Source organism: Lemur catta, chromosome 2, assembly GCF_020740605.2.
Source record: "Lemur catta isolate mLemCat1 chromosome 2, mLemCat1.pri, whole genome shotgun sequence".
Classification (NCBI taxonomy): Eukaryota; Metazoa; Chordata; class Mammalia; order Primates; family Lemuridae; genus Lemur; species Lemur catta.
Window position 1 is genome coordinate 18,336,642 of NC_059129.1, and position 22,329 is coordinate 18,358,970.

The following is a 22,329-nucleotide window of genomic DNA, read 5'->3' on the forward strand; positions in this document are numbered from 1 at the left end:
CCGTAGAATAGACTAGGTACTTCTAGAAATGGGAGTAAAGCTGGGCTGAAACCAGGATTGGTTTAGGAAGGGCTCTAACCCTCAGACGTCCTGCCCCACGTGGCACAGCTGGCCCTGCTTCTCCCGCCCCAACAAAGCCCGGAGCTTTCTCTCCAGACAGGGTCGGACACAGGGTCTCTGAGCTGGGGGGCACCAGGCGCTAATGAGGGGGGAGTTCTGTATCCGACCTGAAGGTGGAAAGCCCTGGCCCCTCACCCCTTCTTCCCAGGCCTTTTCCCCCCTCTTGGCTCCCAGAACCGTGGGGTCCGGCCTCAACTTTCCAGAAGTCTTGGGAGATTCCAGAGTTTGCTCCCTTCAATCTCCAAATATATTAATGTCAGCCATTTTGTTATTGGTTCCTCCTCGTTTTAGTTTTCTTTTCCCTGCACAGCTTCTGTGTCCTCCAGATTGCTTTCTCTCTGTTTGTATTGGCTCTGCCTTTTATCTTAGAGTCCGACCAGCCAAGAAAAGGTTACCAAGGCATGCTGGCCTCGGGATTTCCCAGCGAAACAGCCCAACCAATTTCCTTACGTTGAACCCCTGAGTCAATAAGCCACCCCCATCCCCAGCACAGTGCTTCTCGTCAGCTTGCTTTTATAATTGTATTTTTAGTTTTTAAAATTTATTTACGGTGAGTTACAATGATCTTTTTTTATTTCAGCATATTATGGGGGTACAAAAGTTTAGGTTACGTATATTGCCCTTGCCCCCCGCCCCGAGTCAGAGCTTCAAGCGTGTCCATCCCCCAGACGGTGCACATCACACTCATTATGTGTACACCCATCCCCCACCCTACACCTGCCCGACACCCGATTAATGTTATTCCTAAATGTGCTCTTAGGTGATGATCAGTGAAACCAATTTGATGGTGAGTACATGTGGTGCTTATTTTTCCATTCTTGGGATACTTCACTTAGCAGAATGGGTTCCAGCTTTATCCAGGAAAAAATAAGAGGTGCTATATCCCCTACAATGATCTTAAGTGGTCAGATTGAGTTTCAACTAATGTATACACCTGTGTAACTCAATCCACATATAGAACATTTCTGTCTCCCCAGAAAGTTTCATCATGACCGCAGTCAACACTTCCTTCCCCCCCACCACACACACACACACACACACACACACACACACACACACACGCAACAGTTATTGTGATTTCTGTTGTTTTCTAGTTTTGTTTTGTTTTGTTTTTGTTTTTGTTTTTGCGGACAGATTCTTGCTCTGTTGCCCGGGCTAGAGTGCAGCGGCGTCATCATAGCTCACTGCAACCCCAAACTCCTGGACTCAAGCGATCCTTCTGCCTCAGCCTCCCAAGTAGCTGGGACTATAGGTGCATGCCACCATGCCCAGCTAATTTTTTTATTTTTTGTAGAGACGAGGTCTCACTCTTGCTCAGGCTGGTCTCGAACTCCTGAGCTCAAGGGTTTCTCCCTCCTCAGCCTCCCGATGTGCTAGGATCACAGGTGCGAGCCATCACGCCTGGCCTCTGTGACTTTTGAAATTTCTTAAACATGAGACAAGCAGGGAACATCAACATTTGAGAACTGCCAGAACCAAAACAAACAGGAAAACAGAACTCGGAGGAAACAATATGCAGGGAAAAGATAACTTAAAAGTAAAACCATTATTACTATATTTAGAGATTTAAGAATATATACTGCAACTATGAAACAAAAACTAGAAGCTATTTGGGGTGGGGGGAACCTCCGAGAATTAACAAAACAAAAAAGTTCTTGGAAATTAAGAATATCATAGCAGAAATAGAAAACTTGTTTAAAAGGTTTAAGGCATCACAAATAAGATCAAGGCATCACAGATTTGGTGTCTAGTGACACTCTTAGACTGACATCTTTTCACTATAACTCACACAGTGGAAAGAACTAGGATCTTTCCGGGGCCTCTTTATAATGGCACTCATCCCATTCATGACATGAGGGATCTCCCTCATGACCTAATCACCTCCCAAAGGCCCCACCTCCCAATACATCGCCTTGGGGGTGAGGACTTCAACATACATATTTGGGGGGACACAAACATTCAGAGCATAGCATAGAGCAAAGAGATAAAGATATATGTGTCGGTTGGAGTCCTCCAATATACAGATGCTGAAATGGAGCTAGGAGTACAAGAAGTTCTGGGGCCCTAATGCCTGGGGAAAATAAAGGAGGAAGAAACCAGATTGGGTGGGGAGAGTCTTCAAACCATGATGTAAATGTGATACCTGTGAAAGGAAAAAGAGAAGGAACCAGATCTGGGCAGGGAGAGCCTCAAACTTTGATGCAAACCTAACAAAATCTTGGCCAACCCAGCAGGGAGCCCCAGAGCAAAGACTGTGCATGAGAGGACCCTTACACTGGAAGAAATGGCCAGGCCCAGGCACAGCAGGGGCTGTGCTCAGTTATTGGCTGGGGCTGCCCAAGAAGACCTTCATATTGGCTCAACCCACTGGGCAGATATTAAAGGTGCTATGGTTGGGGGCTGTCGGCCAACTGCACTCCTTAAAGCTGAATAGCAAGTTCTTTCTTGAAGGGACAACCTAGCAGGCATGACCACAGCTGTCACAATGTGGAAAATAGACCAGAGCAGGAATCTAACACCTGAACAAAGGAATTCCGTAAAGAGAGAACTGAGAAAACAGAAGAGAGGCAATAGTCAATGAAATATTTCTCAGAACTGAAGGTACTGAGTTTCCAGATTTAATGGGCCCATGAAGTGACCATCCAAAGGATAAAAATAGACCCATCCCAAGGCCAATTCACCATTAAATTTCAGAACACAGGAGCAAGAAGAAAATTCTGCATAATTCTACAAAGTATTGAGAATCATAATGGCATCAGATTTCTCAACAGCAATCCTGGAAACCAGAAGACAATGGAGATATGTTTTCAAAAGTATGAAAGAAAATTGTTTTCAGCCTATAATTCTATACCTAACCAAACCACTAATAAAGTGAAAATAGAAAAAAGATATTTTCAGATTTGCAAGAGCTCAAAAATTTTACCTCCCATGCACTCTTTTTTAGGAAAGCTACTGGAGGATGTGTTCCACTAAAACAAGGAGGTAAACCAAGTAGAACAGGAAAAAGTAAAATAAGAAAAACAATAAAGATTAAGACCTGGGCTCCAGGAAACATGGATCCAACACAAAAGAAAGGTAAAGGGAATCTCCCAGATGAGGGTGAAAGGAGATCCCAGAGGAGGCCCTCTGGACAGTGGACGTGGAATAAGTCAGAAGGTTCTAGAAGAGATTTCATCAGGAAGGTGAAACTGATAGAATAATGTCTTTGATCTTTTGAGAAATACACACAACTTGGAGAGAATGTGGTTGAATTAGACATAAACACATAGGAAAACAAATACCCTCCCCCACCAAAAAAAGTTATCCAACCTAGGAAAACAAAACTTTTGTGCAGAACAGGGAAAGAAATTTAAAATAAAAAACTTCTGCTCTGCAAAAGACACTGCCAAGAGAATGAGAAGACAAACATAGTATGGGAGAAAATATGAAGCATTCCTTGGTATTTACCCAAATTGAAAACTTATATCCACAGAAAAACTGCACATAAATATCTGTTTGTTTTTTATTTTATTTTATTGTGATGAGAACACTTAACATGAGATCTACTCTCTTAACGAATTTTTAAATGTGCAATACATTATTGTTAACTGTAGGTACAGTGCTGTACACCAGATCTCTAGAGCTTATTCATTTTGCTTGACTGAAACTTTATGCTACGTGTTCCCCTCCCCCCAGCCCTGGCAACCACAGAACCAAATTCTATGGAATTGACTATTTTAGATATCTCACATAAGTGGAATCATATTTGCCTTTCTATGCTGCCTTATTTCACTTAATGTCCTCTAGTTTCATCCATGTTGTCACATATTGTAGAATTTCCTTCCTTTTTAAAACTTAGTAGTAGTCCATTGTACGTATATACCACATCTTCATCCATTCATTTGTTGATGGGCATTTAGGTTATTTTCATATCTTGGCTATAGTGAATATTGTTACAATGAGCACAGGAATGCTAATTTTTTTTTAAATTCTGATTTAAATTCCTTTGGATAAATATCCAGAAGTAGGATTGTCAGATCGTATGATAGTTCTATTTTTAATTTTTGGGGGAGCCTCTATACTGTTTTCCATAGCAGCTGCACCATTTTGAATTCCCATCAATAATATGCAAGGGTTCCAATTTCTCCTCATCCTTGCCTAAAGTTGTCTTTTGTTTTTTGTTGTTGTTGTTTGTTTGTTTGTTTTTGAGACAGAGTCTTACTCTGTTGCCCGGGCTAGAGTGCTGTGGCGTCACCCTAGCTCACAGCAACCTCAAACTCCTGGGCTCAAGCAATCCTTCTGCCTCAGCCACCCGAGTAGCTGGGACTACAGGCATGCACCACCATGCCTGGCTAATTTTTTCTATATATATATTTTAGTTGATCAGATAATTTCTTTCTATTTTTAGTAGAGACGGGGTCTTGCTCTTGCTCAAGCTGGTCTTGAACTCCTGAGCTCAAACAATCCACCCCCCTGGGCCTCCCAGAGTGCTAGGATTATAGGCGTGAGCCACCTCACCTGGCCTGTCTTTTGTGTTTTGTTGTTGTTTTTGAGACAGAGTCTCACTTTGTTGCCCTGGCTAGAGTGAGTGCCATGGCATCAGCCTAGCTCACAGCAACCTCAAACTCCTGGGCTTAAGCAATCCTACTGCCTCAGCCTCCCGAGTAGCTGGGACTACAGGCATGCGCCACCATGCCCGGCTAATTTTTTCTATATATATTTAGTTGGCCAGCTAATTTGTTTCTATTTTTAGTAGAGACGGGGTCTCGCTCTTGCTCAGGCTGGTCTCGAACTCCTGACCTCAAGCGGTCCACCCGCCTCAGCCTCCCAGAGTGCTAGGATTACAGGCATGAGCCACCGCACCCGGACTGTCTTTTGTTTTTTTGATAACAGCCATCCCAAGAGGCATGAAGTGATAGCTCATCGTGGTTTTGATTTTCCTGATGATTAGTGGTGACATTGAGCATTTTTTTGTATTTCTCTTTGGAGAAATGTCTATTCAAGTTCTCAACCTATTTTTTAACCGAATTACTAGTTTTCTTGCTATTGAGTTGTAGGAGTTCCCCATATATTCTGAAGATGAACTCTTTATCAGATATATGGTTTGCAAATATTTTCTCCCATTCTGTAGGTCATTTTCTTACTCTGTTGATTATTTCTTTTGCTGTACAGAAGCTTTTTAGTTCAATGTAGTCCTACTTGTCTATTTTTGGTTTTGTTGCCTGTGTTTTTGGTGTCATATCTGTAATGAATGTTTATAATGGATTTATTCATAATTGTCCAAAGTTGGAAGCAACCACAACGCCCTTCGATAGGTATGTCCATACAATGGAATATTATTCAGCAATAAAAGAAATGAGCTTTCAAGCCACCAACAGACATGGAGGAAACTTAAATGCATATTACTAAGTGAAAGAAGCTAGTCTGAAAAGTACTGTATCACTCCAATTATATGACAAATATGTGGAAAATATGGAAACCAAAACTATAGGGACAGTAAAGAGGTCAGTGATTGCCAGGGAACTGGGGGGAAAGAGGGAGGATGACTGGGTGGAGCACAGCGGATTTTTGTGGCAGTGAAACTATTCTGTATGACACTGTAATGACCGATCCGTGACATGGTGCATTTGTCAAAACCTATAGAACTGTACAACACAAAGGATGAGCCCTAATATTCTCTATGAACTTTAGTTAATAACAGTGTATTAGGTTGGCGCAAAAGTAATTGCGGTTTTTACCATTGTTGAAATTTGCCATTGGAATACATTCTTAAATAAATGTGGTTATATTATACATCATGTTAACGCACATTCCTCGCTTTATTTTTTTTGTTAACGACTTATTACTTGCTGTTTATTTTATATTTATTTTAGACTATGGAAATGATGTTAGACAAAAAGCAAATTCGACCAATTTTCTTATTCGAGTTCAAAATGGGTCATAAAGCAGTGGAGACAACTCGCAACATCCACAACACATTTGGCCCAGGAACTGCTCACGAACGTACAGTGCAGTGGTGGTTCAAGAAGTTTTGCAAAGGAGATGTGAGCCTTGAAGATGAGGAGCACAGTGGCTGGCCAGCGGAAGTTGACAACGACCAATTGAGAGCCATCATCAAAGCTGATCCTCTTACAACTACACGAGAAGTTGCTGAGGAACTCAAGGTCAACCATTCTACAGTCGTTTAGCATTTGAAGCAAATTGGAATGGTGAAAAAGCTCAATAGGTGGGTACCTCATGAGCACCCACTTATCAAAATCGTCATTTTGAAGTGTCATCTTCTCTTATCGTATGCAACAACAATCATTTCTCGATCAGATTGTGACGTGTGATGAAAAGTGGATGTTCTACTAAAACTGGCGATGACCAACTCAGTGACTGGACCAAGAAGCAGCTCCAAAGCACTTCCCAAAGCCAAACTTGCACCCAAAAAAGTTGCATGGCAACTGTTTGGTGGTCCGCTGCTGGTCTGATCCACTGCAGCTTTCTGAATCCCGGCAAAACCATCACATCTGAGAAGTCTGCTCAGCAAATTGATGAGATGCACCGAAAACTGCAACATCTGCAGCCGGCATTGGTCAACTGGGGGGCCCAATGCTTCTCCATGACAACGCCGGACCGCACGTCGCACAACCAACACTTCAAACGTTGAAGGAATCGGGCTACAAAATTTTGCCTCAACGGCTGTATTCACTTGACCTCTCGCCAACCAATTACCACACCTTCAAGCATCTCAACAACTTTTTGCAGGGGAAACGCTTCCACAACCAGCAGGATGCAGAAAATGCTTTCCAAGAGTTCGTCCACTCACAAAGCACGGATTTTTACGCTACAGGAATAAACAAATTTATTTCTTGTTGGCAAAAATGTGTTGATTGTAACGGTCTGGAAAGAGAGTATAGAACCAAAAAGAAAATCTCATCTTGGTAGATTCAAAGACTTCCTGCTCAACTGTTCTATAAACCTACAACTGCTCTAAAAAATAAAGCCCATTATAAAAAGAGGGGGTAAAGGGAAAGAAATCATCGTCTTCCGTATAGGGCTGTACATAAGGTTTCTACAATATGTAAACATTAGTAATATGACTGATATTATTATGCAACTGTATTTTGAGGGTGAGGATAGGAAGTGGGGAGGGTGGGTGAGGGCTGGATGTAAGGAGCTAAATTCTCTTCTCCCGAAGTGGGAAGCTGGTAGGTAATGCCTAAAACTGGAAAAGAAACAATGTAAACCTGTCACGTAGGAAAGGCGGTGGTAAAAGTGACTAATCCTCAGCTAAAAGAGCTGATTACCCTTAAAAAGGGGGGGGAGTGGGGGTGGGGCCATCTGTTTAATTGATTCTAAACTATGGGCACATTTAACTTGAATAAAAAATTATATTTATTATATATATATATATTTTTTTTTTAGAGAAGCGGAGATAAGAAAAAAAGGGACGGGGAGGCGGCAGAGCAGAGACAATGTAGCCAACTCCATCGCGAAGCTCTGCAGATGAGGAGAGGCAAGAAATGCGATGTGGGTCAGGAGGAGACGCTAGAGCCGGGGCCCTAGAGAACGTCCCGGGGAAAGGACAGGGGGATGACGCGGGGCGGGGAGGGCAGGGTAAGAAGCAAGTCCCCGCCGCCCACGTGGGGGCCCGGCCTGCTCGGGAGAAGCGCCGTCCTGCGGTCCAGGGTCGGGAGAGGTCGAGCAGGAGGGAGGCGCGAGGCGCGCTCGGGGCTCGCGGGCCGAGGCGGGGGAGCTGTGTCTGACCCACCCGCGCTCTCGGCGACGTGGGAGCCGCGGTCGGAGGAGGGAGGAGGAGGTGGGGAAGAGTCATCCTAGACCCCGCCACGCGGAGAGGGGTCTGCGGAGCCGCGGCGTCTGCGCCCCCAGGGCTGGGGAGACGCCAAGATCCCTGGGAGGTCACAGGCAAAGTCAAGTCGGAGAAGCGCTGCTCGGAGATGGCAGGAATAGGCAAGTGGCAGGCACCGCCGGGCTGCGGGGCGGGGCCGAGTGCCCCCGGAGACCTGTGCCCCTGAATGGGAAGGGACACTGATAGCTGAGAGGGGACCCCCACGCACCCCCGCCGCGTTGGCTCGCTCGGCGGGGGCAGAGAGCGGGCGCACGGCCGTGCCAGGCGGGACGACGGCAGGACGGTGGCCCGGGCGGGGTGCCCTCCGGGGGGCTGTGCCGGTCCGGGGGGCTGTGCCGGTCCGTGATGGCGCACCGAGCCCCAGCAGGGCTTTTGAAAGCTCCCCGGTAGCTTATAACGCGCAGCAGAGTTTGAGAACCGCGGTGCAGACAAAGAGACCTTCGCAGACAAAGGTCGTGCCAGAGGGGGCTGGGGGAGAGACAAACCGGCAAGAAGGTGCCCTGGGGCTGGCACAGCCGTAGAAGCTTCAACCAGGGACAGGGGCTTTGAGTGGACCAGCTGGGTAGGGGCGGTTGAATGTCCTGGGTCGCAGGTGAGCAGAAGATGGAAATGGCGTGGTCTTCCCTTCGAGAACCAGATAATAAACGTGCTTGTTGAAAGAGAAAGAGACAGAGACAGAGACGGAGACAGAGACAGGGACCAGCCAGAGAGCGCGCACGCGCCCCGCCGCGGTCCCTCGGCCCGTCCTGCGCGGCGGCGGGTCGGCCACCAGAGGGCGCGCGGCGCTCACACACGCGGGGACCGGCCGCAGCCCTGGCCCCGCTCCTGCCAACCTCAGTGTTCAGAGATCAGAGTTTGCAGCCACATACTCCTGGGTCTTGCTCCAGGCCAGCTACTTCCGGGTCATGTGACCCTCGCCGGGTCACTTAAAGGTTCTGTGGCCCAGTTTGGTCAGCCGTAAAATGGGTACAGCGATGGTTCTGTCGTTCTCAGGGTGGATGAGGTCGCCAGCTGCAGGGGGCAGAGATGCGGTCTCTGGGGTAGGGGAAGAGAGGAGCCCTGTCACCTTCCCTTCTTGCTCAGCCTTGCTGGTGCTCTTGTCTGAGCACAAACCTCGCCCTGTGGCTTATTCGGCTTATTCCTGGCTTTGGTCTCACCCTCTCGAGCCCTGGTGCCCAAGGGACCAGCAGCTGCCCTTTCCTGGCAACTACATCGTCCCTGGGGCAATGTCACTGCCCAGCACCCAAGAGGCTCCTCTCAGCCATTCTCGTAACTGCCCCTTACCCCTTCTCCTGCCCTAGACCAGCCAAGCACTGACCCATGCAGCCAGACCCCAGGGGGTGTCTGCATTCCCAGGTTTGCAGCTTGCACGACTCAGAGACCCCAGGTGTAGAGGTTGCCATGGACAGAAGGTGCACAGGAGCAGCCCCTCGTCTTATCCTTGGTCCCACAGAAGCACGTAACCTGCTCTGACCTTTTCAAATGATTTGCCAGTATTTCATAATCAGGGCATTGCATCCTAAGATCCAGATTTCCAACTTCTCTTAAAAACTTGGAAGCTCCAAGAACCTGAGTCCTTGGAGCAATAGTGGGCTCAATGCCGGGGGGTGGGGGACACCCACACATGGGCCAGGGCTCTCAGGTTCACCACTGCCCCTGCACAGGCCCTGTCCCCCATTCATGGCACCTTCCTGGCCCCTGCAAGCACCTCCGCCTGTGACCCTGTGTGGGGGAATCTGCGCCAAAGCAGGCTTGTATAAACATTTCCACGTTGCAGCTGCTGGTCCCAGGCACCTAGGAATGCAGAGCTGGAGGGGTGGGGTGTCCCAAAAATGAGAGAAGACCCTCTGGGGCAAGGAATCCTGGGGGCCAGCCTGGAAGAGAGCTGCTTGGTGTCCTCGGCTGTCCAAGGGACTTCATGGCCCAGGTGCCCAGAGCAAAAGCCTTGGGGGTCATTCTGTGTCCTCTCAGAGCCCCCTGCCCCACTGCCTGGTCCATCAGCACATCTTGGTGGCTGTGTCCAAACGGATCCAGGGTCCAGTACTTCTCATCACCTCCACGCCTGCCGCCCTGGGCCGAGTTGCGAACTTCTCCCCCTGGCCTGGTGCAGTGGCCTCCTCGCTGGTCTCTCTGCTTCCAGCCTGGCCCACAGTCTGTCCGCCCCATGGCAGCAGCGGAGCGTGTTAAACCCCAAGACACACCCCATCCCTCCTCTGCTCAAGCCCTCCAGCCATTCTCACCTCACTCAGAGTCAAAGCCCTGAACGAGCTGTCTGTCACTCCTCATCTCCTCCCACGCTTCCCAGCCACATTGGCTCAGCGGCACTCAGGCCTCAGGGCCTTTGCAGTGGCTGTTCCCTCCCCTTATCTGCACAGCTCCCTCCCTGCCCTCCTCCAAGTCTCTGCTCAGATGTCACCATCTCCTGAGCACTGCCCCCTTTCCCAGCTTTATTTCTTCCCTGGCACTAACCCCCTGAAACATAATCATTTACTTATTTCTTCTGTCGGCTGCCTTCTCCCCTCCCTAGAGTGGAGGCTCCGTGAGGGCAGGGGCTTTGCTTTGTTTTGCTCACTGCAAACAGTGCTCAGCACGTAGGAGGTGCTCAGCAAATATTTGGTAACTGAGTGAATGAGCAAATATGTGAAAGGAGGGCACTGGCAGTACCAAGTGTGCAGGGCAGCTGTGAGGACCCAAGCAGGTCGTGGGGGTTGTCGGGGCTGGCCTCTTGGGCACGTGACCAGCACAGGGTACCAGGGCCTGCGCTTTGTACATGAAGTCTGATGGGACAGTGGAGTGTGTGCCGGGCACTTGGAGCCTCTACCTCACTCCATGAGCGAGCACAGCCCACCGCCTGCCCTGGGCAGGTTCTCGACTACACTCTCCCCATCCCCCCCCAGACCCCCAACCCCACCCCGCCCCCACCTGCTGCTGCTGCCCTTTGGCCCTGGCTGCCAGGCGCCTGGGTAAGGGAAGGATCAGGATTGGTGTTGAGTGTGCAGCATGGTGGCCCTGGCCACATGTGAGGGTCTGCACTTGCCCCACCAGTGTGCCTGTGCCCAAGGGAGCATGACATTGAACAGGAAATAAAAACCACCATGACGGGCTGGAAGAGAGTCCTTGGGAGGAAAGAAAAAGCTTTTTGCTGCTTTCTGAACAAGAGGCCCGCATTTAAATTTCTCTGTGCCCGCTCCCTCTGTAACTGGCCCTGGGTCAAGTACTCACACCTCACAGTGTTAACTGCTCTGTCCCCGGTTATTTAGATCCCAGATTAGAGAGAAACAGGGCGAGCAGGAGAGAGCCTGCAGGCTCCTGGGACAGCTGGCGACCCTCAAGGTGACTGGCACCAGGCCTAGGAGACGACATTCCCTTGCCTTCCCCCTGGCCCCGCATGCGTCTGCACTGGGAGCAGCAGGCTGAGATGTGCCAGGGCAAGCCCCTTTGTCCCCGAGCCGCAGCTGTCACCCCCTTCCAATAGTGACAGAGGGTGCGGACATCTTTGCCAACTGAAATATCAGGGGAACTGTGGGTGGCAGCCATAGTTCCCGACGCATCACAGGGATTGTCGCGGTTGTTCTGAAGGGTCCCAGGGTCAGGGCTCAGTTTACAGCCTCATTCCCTGAAATGTTCAAAAGGGGATCTAGATTGAACCCCTCAAGGGATGGATGGCAAGGGGCCAGGCCTTGGTGGTGACTTCAGGCTCAGATGTTGATGTCATACATGGCCCTGGTAAGGGCTGCAGACCCTGATGATAAATAACTTCAAACCAGACCCTGGAGTGGCCTCAGATGGACCCTGGTGACAGGGGAGGTGCCTGGCATCTCATCCCCCCTCCTTCCACCGTGGCTAAGCCCCTGTCTCTCCCCAGCCACTAGAATTCAAGCCATTCTCCAGGATCCACCTAATTAGCCAAGCTCATTAACTCCCACAAGGCTTCTCCTCCCTTCCTAATTAACTGACTTAATTAGGGCTTGCAGGCCTGGCTCCACCCAGCCCCCTCCTGCTCCCAGCCCGGCCTGCCTCCTCCAGGCCCTCGGCTCAGCCAAGGCTCCCCAGGCTGGGAGCGGAGCAGGGTGTGGCCTGGGCCCCTCCAGCACCCGAGCCTCCACGCTGTTCCCGCCCCTGGTTCCAGGACGCCAGGACAGCGCCCCTGCCAGGCAGCAGCCCAGAGGCAGCAATGGAAATGGGGACAGGCAGGTGGATGGGGAGAGGGATGGAAATGGGATACAGTGGATCAGGGGGGAGTAGGTGAGGCTGGCAGGGGATGGCGTGGGGTGGGGAGGGCTGGGCAGGGAGGGGCTTAGGGCCTTGGGTTGAGTCCCAGCTAGAGTGTGACTGCAGCAAACTCCTCAACCTCTCTGTCTCTGATACACAGCGAGAGCACCACTTCATAGGGCTGTTGTAAGGATTAAATGAGTTAATTTGTGTGAAATGCTTAGAACCTGGCCTGACACAAGTGTGTGATTGTTAAATAAGTGTGTGGGCGTAAACAGAGCCAGGAGCTGGAGGAGGGGAAGGGACAGCCCAGGGGGCACAGCTCTGGAGGGTGCCAGGAACAGACTGAGCCCGGGAGAGGTTAAGAAGATAAGTGAGCAAAAAGGACTCAGGACAGGGTGTCCCATTCCTTCTGCAGGGGGGAGGAAGAGGCTGGCCTTGTTAGTCCAGGACTTCTGCACTCTGTGCCTCAGTTTCCCCATTGGGGGAAGACTCTACCTTTGAGAAAGTGCCCGGCGTATCGTAGCTGCCCAAAGTCTAGAGACCCTCCCCGGAGACAGGAGATGACCCAAAAAGCATTAGGAGGGAAGTGCTCAGTGAAGGTGACCTTCACCTCCCATGGGACCCAAGTGAAGAAAGTGGGCTGTGCAGGCAGCAGGCAGGATGCAGGTTAGACATTAGGCAGGACTTACCGGAGTTAAGGAGTGCAAGATCTCCGAGGCAGGAGGGAGGAGCTGCCGGGCAGGCTTGGGGAGAGATGACCAATACCCCCAACTTAGGGACCCACTCAGCTGCTGCTCACCCTTCAGATTCAACATGGCCTCACCTCCTCCAGGAAGCCCCCAGTCCTTGTCTCTCCTTTGGACCCTGGTCTCAGTCAGAATTTTACATTTATTGGTATGATTAGTGCAGTGCCACCCCTGCTAGGCTGGAAGCTTCTGAAGGCAAGGACAGTGCTGTTTAGCCTGTCCTTTCATCCTAGTGCCTTCGCAGTATGGGTGCCCAGGAATGAACGAGTGACTTGGCCCAGACGTTTCCCTCTGGAGCTTAAAGGGAAAAGGCCCCATATGGCAGCCCGGGCAGCTGGCCCACCTGCTCAGCCGTGAGCCCCCAGCCCCTTGCATGGCCCCAAGAACAATCAGCTTAGGAGGCAGCGGCTGGACTCCAAAGGATTCGAACCTTGTGCTCCCGGGCAGGCTGGGCTTCCTCTGAGAACCCCCTTGCACACCCCAGGATGCCGAGGAAGCAGTGGTGATGCGGGACAGAGGAGAGAATGTTAAACTTACTCTTGCATTTTTCAACACTTTAGAAACTCACATTAACACATAATAAGAGCCTGGGGTTGTAAGTAACAGAGACCCAAATCCAACTGACTTGAGCACAAAAGGGACTTTATGGGGTCACATAACTGGAAAGTCCAGAGTCTTTAGGCATGGCTAGACCAAGGGGCTCACATGAGAACAGGGATTCTGCCTCTCTCGGCTCTGCTGTCTGCTGTGTTGGTTTTGGCCTCCACGCTGGTAGCAACCCCAGGCTCACATCCGACCGCCTTTCAGTGCCATGGAAAGAGAGCCTGTGTCCTACTGGCCTGGCTCGGGACATAGACCCATCTCAGAAACAATAGCCATGGCCAGGAGGCTGGGTCACAAGACCACCCCTAGAGTCAAACAGGTGAGCCCCGCCATCAGAACCCCTAATGAGTAGGGAAGGGTATGTCAGGGAATGTTCGTTCCTAAAGGAAACTGGGGTTCTGTTGTCAGAAGACGGGGGACAGATGCTGGATGACAGAGGTCTGTCTGCTCCACTTGGAAGATGTGGGCATCGTGCCAGACCCACCGGGGCACTGTTCTAAGCACCAGGTATCGGTGGCAGACACAGTCTGTCCCCCACTCCCTTCCCAGCTTCTACTTGCCACCAGTGTCCTCATCTCTATTCTGAAGACCTTCTCTGGCCCCAGCGTGCTCTGCCCACATCCCTGGCACTGCCCCCGACATGCTCCCTGCCCCAGAGATCTCCCCAGTGACTGAGAAATTACCCCAGCTGCTTTGCCCTTGGGTGGGTAACTCCAAGAAGTATGTTCTGCACTGTCTCTGAGAGTTCCCTGGTGGGGTTAACCTCCAGGTGCCCACGGTGGTGACTTGCTTGGTAACACACCCCTTGTCACTGTCTTCCTGCTTCGCTTCTGCACTCCCCACCTGGATCATCTATCCCATAAACTACTTGCTCTGGAATCCTTTTCTCAGGGTCTGTTTCTGGGAAACCCAAACTAGGACATCATTAAAGCCAGACCCTTAGGGATGTGTTCTAGACGGCGCTTGTTTCCTGCCAAATGTCTACAATTCCTGGGGATGGCTTTGGTGACCCATCCCTGTGAAAGGAGCTGGGACTGAACCGGCTCTGGGAATCCCGCCTCAGTTCCGAGGGTTCCAGACGATGCTCCCTGCTCCTCCTCAATAAGTGTAGGTGGGGTCGCGACCCATCAGATCCTCACTGCACGACTTGCAAGAGCAACAGCCACCACCCGGCCCTGAGCATGGGCATTCAGGGCCATCGTGAGCAGTATGTCCGTGTGGCAGACCCAGGGGAGACAAACCTATTACCTACTCTTCCCAGAGTGTGACAGACGAGGCCATTTTAGCTGGTTCTTGGACCTGGCTTTAGAAAAAAACAGAATCATAGAGTGAAAATTTTCATTTCTCCTCCCTCCTTCTCCTGTTTGTTAAGATCCCATTTTAAAACACTTCTGCTGAATGATTTTTAATTATTTTGAAAAAAGTGGAAGAAATCACATAAAAGTCTAAACCTGTGCATATCCACAGCTAGAATCGATGTTAACATTTTATTATATTTGCATCAGCTATTTTGTTTGTTTGTTTGTTTTTGAGACAGAGTCTCACTCTGTTGCCCGGGCTAGAGTGAGTGCCGTGGCATCAGCCTAGCTCACAACAACCTCAAACTTCTGGGCTCAAGCGATCCTTCTGCCTCAGCCTCCCGAGTAGCTGGGACTACAGGCATGCGCCACCATGCCCGGCTAGTTTTTCTATATATATTTTTAGCTGTCCATATAATTTATTTCTATTTTTAGTAGAGACAGGGTCTCGCTCTTGCTCAGGCTGGTCTCGAACTCCTGACCTCAGACGATCCTTCTGCCTCGGCCTCCCGGAGTGCTAGGATTACAGGCGTGAGCCACCGCCTGCATCAGATATTTTTCATTAAAAAAAAAAAAAGACAAAACATGACAGGTAAAGATGAATTCCTGCTACACCCCTCCCAGCCTCATTTCCTGGACTCCATCCCTGGGGCAACCCACTCAGGATTTTAGGGCTGTCCTTCTCATTCGGGTTGGCACACTTTCCGCTGCAAGAAACGGAATTTCCAGCTCAAAGCGGCCCCAGTACGAGCAGCTCAGCAGCTCTGCGCTCTCACAGAGAAGCAGTTTCTCTCCCTGGGCGCTGCGATCACAGTGCACTTCCCATCCTCAGTGGTGTCCTGCTGGCCACAGTGACAGAGTTGTATGTCGACCTGGGGACTGGGGAGCTCATTAAGCACTCCCGCTGGAACACAGCGTCTCTCACTTCAGAATATGTTCTCCAAAAACGTATTGAGAGAGTCAATGATCCAGCGCCTCCAGCTGCCGTACATCCCGGGCTGCCGAGCCATCTTCTGTCTGATGCGTCTTGGGTTCTGGTGGACCCCCTGGTTTTTCTTATCAGCAATAACTTGACCTGTGTCTGCCAGTGGCCCTGGGTGGGGGTTCGTTCTGTACCACAAGACCATTGTAATGCAGACCAGAGAGCCAGGAATGTCTTCTCTCTGCCATGACAGGGGACAGGGCACTAAGGAGCATCACAGAACACACTGGGGTAATCCCCAAATGCCATCGTTTTCCCCCAGCATGGAGTCCATCAATATGGCCAATACAATATCTTAACAGATTACTTCTAGTGCAGCCAGTAGAGTTACCCAAATGCATACAGTTTGCAATGTACAGATCCTAGAAGGGGAAGACTCTTGCAATGCCTTCCTCATTCCCCCCAACAGTAGCAGAAACTTCTGACACATCCAGCAAATATAAAATATAGCCAAAGGGAACATACATAATAATCAGAAGTCCCTAGGGTCCCTGGATTCATGTGTTTCCTTGTGCAGGGAGCAGCCACTAATTGCCCAGGAGCACAAAGACATGACATTATTGAAGAGGGTTGTAGGCTCTGGGCAGAGGAAATCTAAATAGAGATCTCTGTTTTCCAGTGTTTCTTCTGTGTTGCTATGAAAATCATGGCCAAGTTTTATCTTTGTGTGCTGCTATCTAAATTGCACCCATCAAAACCTGCTCTCTGGAAAGGTAGCATTGCTGTGGATACACACCTTTGAGCTGGCAAGAATGGTTTAGCCCCAGGTGTCAAGGAAAAAGGACCAGAGCATTACAAACAGCTGCTTTCCTCCTCTCTTCAGATGCGTTGTGTTGGTTCAGTCCTCTGCAAAGCAGGCAAGGTGGGATGGGATTTATTAGGGAAAACACTTGGGAGGGAGAAATGGGGAGGGAGCCAGAGGAGGCTGGGAGGACTCTCAGACTGCAGTAGATCTAACACTGGGCAGAGAGAGACAGAAGTAAGGAAGGTGGGGTAGGAAGAGTCTTAGCCTGCAGTGTGGTGTTAAGAAAGTGTCCACAAAGCCAAGGGGGAGCCCTTGATCCAAAGTTGCCCATTAGAGGAGCCTTGTGTCCCTAAGCATGAGGTGCGTCCTAGTTCCTTGGCTGGCATTAGCTCATGGGAAACCAACCAGAGCCCCCTGGGTGAACCACACATGGATTTCACAGCTGCTGCCCTTAGTCAATTGCTTTTCCTGAAGGCAGAGGTCTGGGTGGCATATTTTCAGGGCATCTTGATGCCACTGCACTCTAGCATGGGCAACAGAGGGAGGCCCTGTCTTAAAAAAAAAAAAAGAAAGAAAGAAAGAAAAAAAAAGAAGAAAGAAAGAAAAAAAAAAAACAAGAAAAAAAGGCCAAATGGAGAAGAGAGGTCCTCAATGGGGGAATGGTAAGCAGGCTCCAAATGCTAAGGGCTCTAAGTGCCAGGAGGTTAGACTTTACCCTGCAGGTACACAGGATTCCGTGGCAGTTTTATGTAGGAAAGCAACCCAGTTCAATTTGTATTTTATAGAGCTAGTGGTCACAAAGGAATTGGATTCTAGAAAAAAGAGCCTAGATAGAGGCAGGAGGAAGACAAGTCAGGAACCGAGGCAATATTCTCCCCAGCAGAGGTTGCAAACTGATGGCCCCTGACCAGATTTGTCCCCAAAGCATGTTTCATTTGGCCCATTCAGTATTTCTGATTTTGGGGAATTAGTTCCAAACATTTAAGAGTTGGAAGATTTCATGTTAGAATATGGATTTCCTGCTTCTCTTGAAATATCATCTGGCCACACACAGCCCACGATGCCCCCTGTTTGTTTGTCTCACCTCCACTGCTCCCTATCACCTTACACGGGCCCCAGCGACTAATTTATGAGACCTATAGGTACTTCAGTTTGCAATCACTGGCTCTAAAAGCTCTAGAAACAATCGGAGTGGTTGGGAAGATTACACTGGGTTGACAAAACAGCCTGATCACAGACTTAGAGGAAACAGGGAAGGTATGGGGTGTGCTGGGGGCTTTCTCACGAGGGAAAGAACGTGCAGCCAGGATGAGGCTGAGAGAGAGAGAACAGAGCCAGGAAGGACGAGCTGTCCCTATCTCATCTCTGTCCTCATCTACCCCTCTTCATCCAGGCCACCAATTTCTGGTTACGGCACAGATAATGACTCCACACCCGGTGCCCGTACACCTGCTGCTACCTCTCGGTCCAGAATCTCCTTTCTCCCGGCCGCATTCCCCCACCAGTCGCTGACTGTTTACACAGGGGTTGCAAACGCCACCTGCGCTGGACACGGCCCCCAAGGCCCAAGTGTCCCACCTCTTCCCCGAGCAGACTGTTAGTTTGAGGTTTCGCTCGAAATAGGTTGGATGGGTGGGTGGATGGCTGGCTGGACAGACCGGCGGACGGACAGACAGACTGAGGGATGAGTGAATGCATATCCAATTGCACGGCTTGGATTTGTTTTCCCTCCTTGAAACAGACACAGGCTCCGCCTCATAAGCCTAGACTGGGACAGTCTGGGGCAGTCTGGTCCCGCAGGGGCCAACAAGCCGGACCAGGTGACCCTCTCAGACTCCCCCGAGCCCTCTCTGACCTCGTTCTCGCCCCCTCGTGGGCTCTGACCTAGAAAAGCGGGGGTGGGAGGACACACAGGGAGCCCACGGGCGCTAGGACCCGGCGCGGCCGGAAGGCGGGGTAGGGGCGCCGTGTGCGGCTCCCTCCGCCCGGGGAGAATCTGCGCCCCGCGGCGCGCGGCTGGGGGCGGCGGCGGGAGGGCGAGCGCGCGCCGGGCCAGTGCGCGTGCGCGAGGGCGCGCGCCGAGCGGGGCGGACAAAGGGGCGGGCGGCGGCGCGCGAGCCGGGGGGCGGAGCCGCGGGCCAGGCGGGCAGGTGCGCGCCGGCCGGAGGGCGGAGCCGCGATGCCGCGATGGAGCGGAGCCCGGGCGGGCGCCGGGGCCGAGGCCCAAGCACCAGGCGGAGCGCGAGCCGGAGCCGCAGCCAGAGCCCGGGCCGGGCCGGGGTCAGGGACCGCAGGGCCGGGCTGCTCGTAGCGGCGGCGACGGAGCCCCCCAGCGGCTGAGGGGCTTCCTCCCAGCTCCTGCCAGTGGCCGGGACCCAGCTAGCCCCCGCAGCCGGGGAGCGCGGGGGTCCCCCCACCACATCCAGGATCCAGCGAGCTTCGGGAAAGAGGGGGGCCCCTCCAGATTCAACACAGAGCGACTCCCACTCGGGGGAAGCGGAGATTTCATCTGTATTTAGAAGACAGCGACCCCTCTACGGTGCCGCGAAGACTCCCTCCTTCAACCTGGGCCCCCCAAGACCTAGAACGCAGGGCCCCCCGTCCGGGATTGCGGGAACCCCCTCCCAAGATCCTGGTCGTTACAACTCCACACCTCAAGACACGAAGACCCAGCTCAGAACGCCCCTAGATCAGAGGATCCTAAACCCCCCCCAACTCCGGTACACAGAAATTCCAAATCTAGGGACCCGAGGACAGCAAGAAATACCCCTCACCAGCAAGAAGCCTCGTGGCGCCCTCTCAAAGCTCCAGGATTGGGGCGACTGAGCCCCTTGCGGCACCTTTCGTATCCCGGCCCATGATTGTGGCGCCCTGAGCCCCCCCCCGGGCCGGGCTGACGAAGACCGAGACGGCGCCCAGGCCCCCTGCCGCGGCGTCCCCGCGGCCCCAGCCCAGGTAAGCCGGGCCCAGGTGAGGGGCGGCAGGTGAGTGGCCACTGAGGCCCCTATAGCCCTGCAGGTGGGGAAGGAAGTATTGGGTGCGCTCCCCCTCCCCAGCGTCGCCATGGAGCCGAGGCTGAAGGACGTTTCTTTGTGTCTCGCTTGGAGGAGCCGCCCCCTCCTCCTCTCCCTTCCCCCACCCTACACCCTAGCCTTGAGGTTTGGGCTCAGCTCCCTGGCCCCACGGGGAAGTGGTGGTGAAGCCCCTTGTGCCATGGAGTGGGAGGAAGAGGGTGGGGAGTCCCCCCCAAAAGCTGTGAATCTAGAGTGTTGGACCCTAGGTTTTTGAAGTCTATATACCCCTCCCCCCAAGGCCGGGCTGAGTTCTCAAGTGAAGTCCCCCATAGGAGGAGAAAATTTGGGGGTGTCCGCAGGTGAGAGGGCCTGCAGTATGTGGCCCAGGGTGATGACTGGGGCGTTGGGTGTGTGTCTTTGTCTGTGACAGAGCAGGGAAGGGGTGTGTTTGAGAGAATGGGTGGGAATCCCTTATTTTCTCTACTGCCCCCCACCCAGGTCACAGTGGGGGTCCTCACCCAGGCCATACTTTGTGCTCCCTGCAGGACAGGGAGGGGGCAGGCCCTTCCCAAAGTGAGGTGCTAGTTTCTGGGGAGGGGAGGTAGTCTAGATGAAGAAGCCATTTCAGGTCAGGGCACCTTTCTGTCCCCATATGTCCCAGGGACAGCGAGCCCAAGGCCTTCCCTTCTCCTGACCTCGGAAACACCCCGGGCCAAACCCAGCTTGGGTCAGTACGTCCTAGACAGCCCGGGGGCAAGTCCAGGTTCTTGCTTTAGCTTTCCAGGTAATACACAAAGCAGTACCCCAGCCTGGCCCTCAGTGAGGTACTGAACCCTGGGGACCCTGCAGCTCATGTGGAAGCTAAGAGGCCCTGGGGGAGATTGTACTCTGAAATTCTGGATCAGAGAGCCTGAGAAGGGGCTGGACCACGCTGAGCTGCTGGATTTCCCAGTCTCTTCTCTCTGAGCCGTACGCAGGTGAGCAGTGATGCTGAACCCATTTGATAGATGAGCAAACTGAGGCTCAGGAAGGCAGGGCCCTGGTTACAGGGAGCCCCACCAGTACTTCCTTTGTTTAGATATTCATTCAACACACCTTAAGGTAGTATCTGTGGTGGACCACACACTGGAGGAAGCGTCCTTTTTCCCACTTCAGCCCTGATGGGCTGTTCTCAATTTGCCCAGGCCATGCCTTTTGGGCCAGCTGAGGTGCACCTGGTCAGACCCGGCCAACCAGTTCTTGACCCCACACCTGAGGCACCTGGTCTCCATCCTGCCGCAGACTTGGGAGCACTGAGCCTGGGCAGCTGATTCATCTTCTCCCCTCTTCCCAGCACCAAGTGTCCCCACCCCCATCTGCTGCTGGCGTTGACTCAAGGGTGAGGATGTGACCAGCAGGAGAGGAGGGTGAGGGGTGCTTCAGGCCAGACCTCTGGCAGCCCCTCCTGCAAATTTAAGGACAGTTGAGGCAGCCCCCTGCCACAGGCTGTGGGGGAGCCAGCTGCCCTGAAGACTGGGTGACCTTGGGCAAACGTGTGACATTTCCCAGAGATACTGGCAGAGAGCAAACCACTTGCTCTGCAGCTGGCAGGGAGGATGCAGATGGAAGGTGGGCCATGAGAAGCATCCAGGTGTGTCCTACCCATCTCTGGAGAAGTTCATTGCCCCCGGTGGGTTTGCAGGAGCCCGGGACCTTGTCACACACCCCACGGGCAAGACGATGGAACTAGAGGCTAATAAAGAGCAGCAATTTGAGTCACTGTAACCAAAGAAAACTGCTACAAGGCCAGAGGGGAACAGGGGGTAGGACCTCTCTTCCTCATTAAGCTGCGGTGGCTCCCTATTGAGTCGGCACTTGCAGCCCTCTGCAGTCTGGCCCCAGGCATCACCTCTCACTCCTCAGTCACCCTCTTCTGCTCCTGGCTCATCTCCTCCATGTCCTCCAATTCTTCCCCTCCATCACGTGCCACTCCCCTGACCTGAAAAGCCCCGCTCTAGAATAGCTCAGAAGCCACCCTCTGCCTCCACCTCCCTTTTTGAGCTGACCCGGGCTGGCACGTAGTGGAGAGCTGAATTTGGTTGATGATTGGTGGCTTGGAGATGGTGGCATGTGTCTACACTGCTGTGAGAGTTTGAGCCCCAGGAGACGGGAACTGGGTTTGTCTTGCCCACACTTCATCAGCATTTTCTAACCCAGAGCCCAGCACATTGTGTAGCACGTGCTGTAAAATATAGCCTCCAGATGCTTTCTGTGGATTTAGTGCTTTTTATTTATTTATTTATTTATTTTTTGAGACAGGCTCTCTCTCCCTCACCCAGGCTGGAGTGCGGTGGCGTGATCATAGCTCACTGAAGCCTTGAACTTCTGGCCTCAACTGATCCTCCTGCCTCAGCCTCCCGAGTAGCTGGAATTACAGGCACGCACCACCATGCCTGGCTAATTTTAAAATTTTTTTTTTTTTTTTTGAGACATAGTCTCACTTTGTTGCCCGGGCTAGAGTGAGTGCCGTGGCGTCAGCCTAGCTCACAGCAACCTCAAACTCCTGGGCTTAAGCGATCCTCCTGCCTCAGCCTCCCGAGTAGCTGGGACTACACGCATGTGCCACCATGTCCGGCTAATTTTTTGCTATATATATTTTTAGTTGGCCAGATTATTTCTTTGTATTTTTAGTAGAGATGGGGTCTCGCTCTTGCTCAGGCTGGTCTCGAACTCCTGACCTCGAGCGATCCACCCGCCTCGGCCTCCCAGAGGGCTAGGATTACAGGCGTGAGT

At 51.9% G+C, this 22,329-nt stretch overlaps 1 protein-coding gene and 1 long non-coding RNA gene across 3 annotated transcripts in view; one reads left to right on the top strand and one right to left on the bottom strand.

The window, feature by feature from the left end:
• The window catches only part of SBK1 (SH3 domain binding kinase 1), a 50,299-nt gene that overhangs the window by 6,664 nt on the left and 21,306 nt on the right, over window positions 1–22,329 (top strand). Inside the window, exon 1 of one of the 2 annotated variants that reach the window (XM_045542858.1) lies at window positions 18,722–19,498. The exons of the other annotated variant lie outside the window; for it this stretch is intronic. The gene's annotated coding sequence lies outside the window, so the exon portion shown is untranslated. Of the gene's footprint in view, window positions 1–18,721; window positions 19,499–22,329 lie in introns of those variants that run through there. 2 annotated transcript variants of the gene reach the window in all.
• LOC123632515 lies at window positions 15,499–19,601 on the bottom strand. Its single transcript, XR_006733382.1, has 3 exons — window positions 19,318–19,601; window positions 16,535–16,644; window positions 15,499–15,979 (listed from the first exon to the last, which is right to left on the bottom strand). It is a non-coding gene; the product is annotated as an uncharacterized LOC123632515 (long non-coding RNA).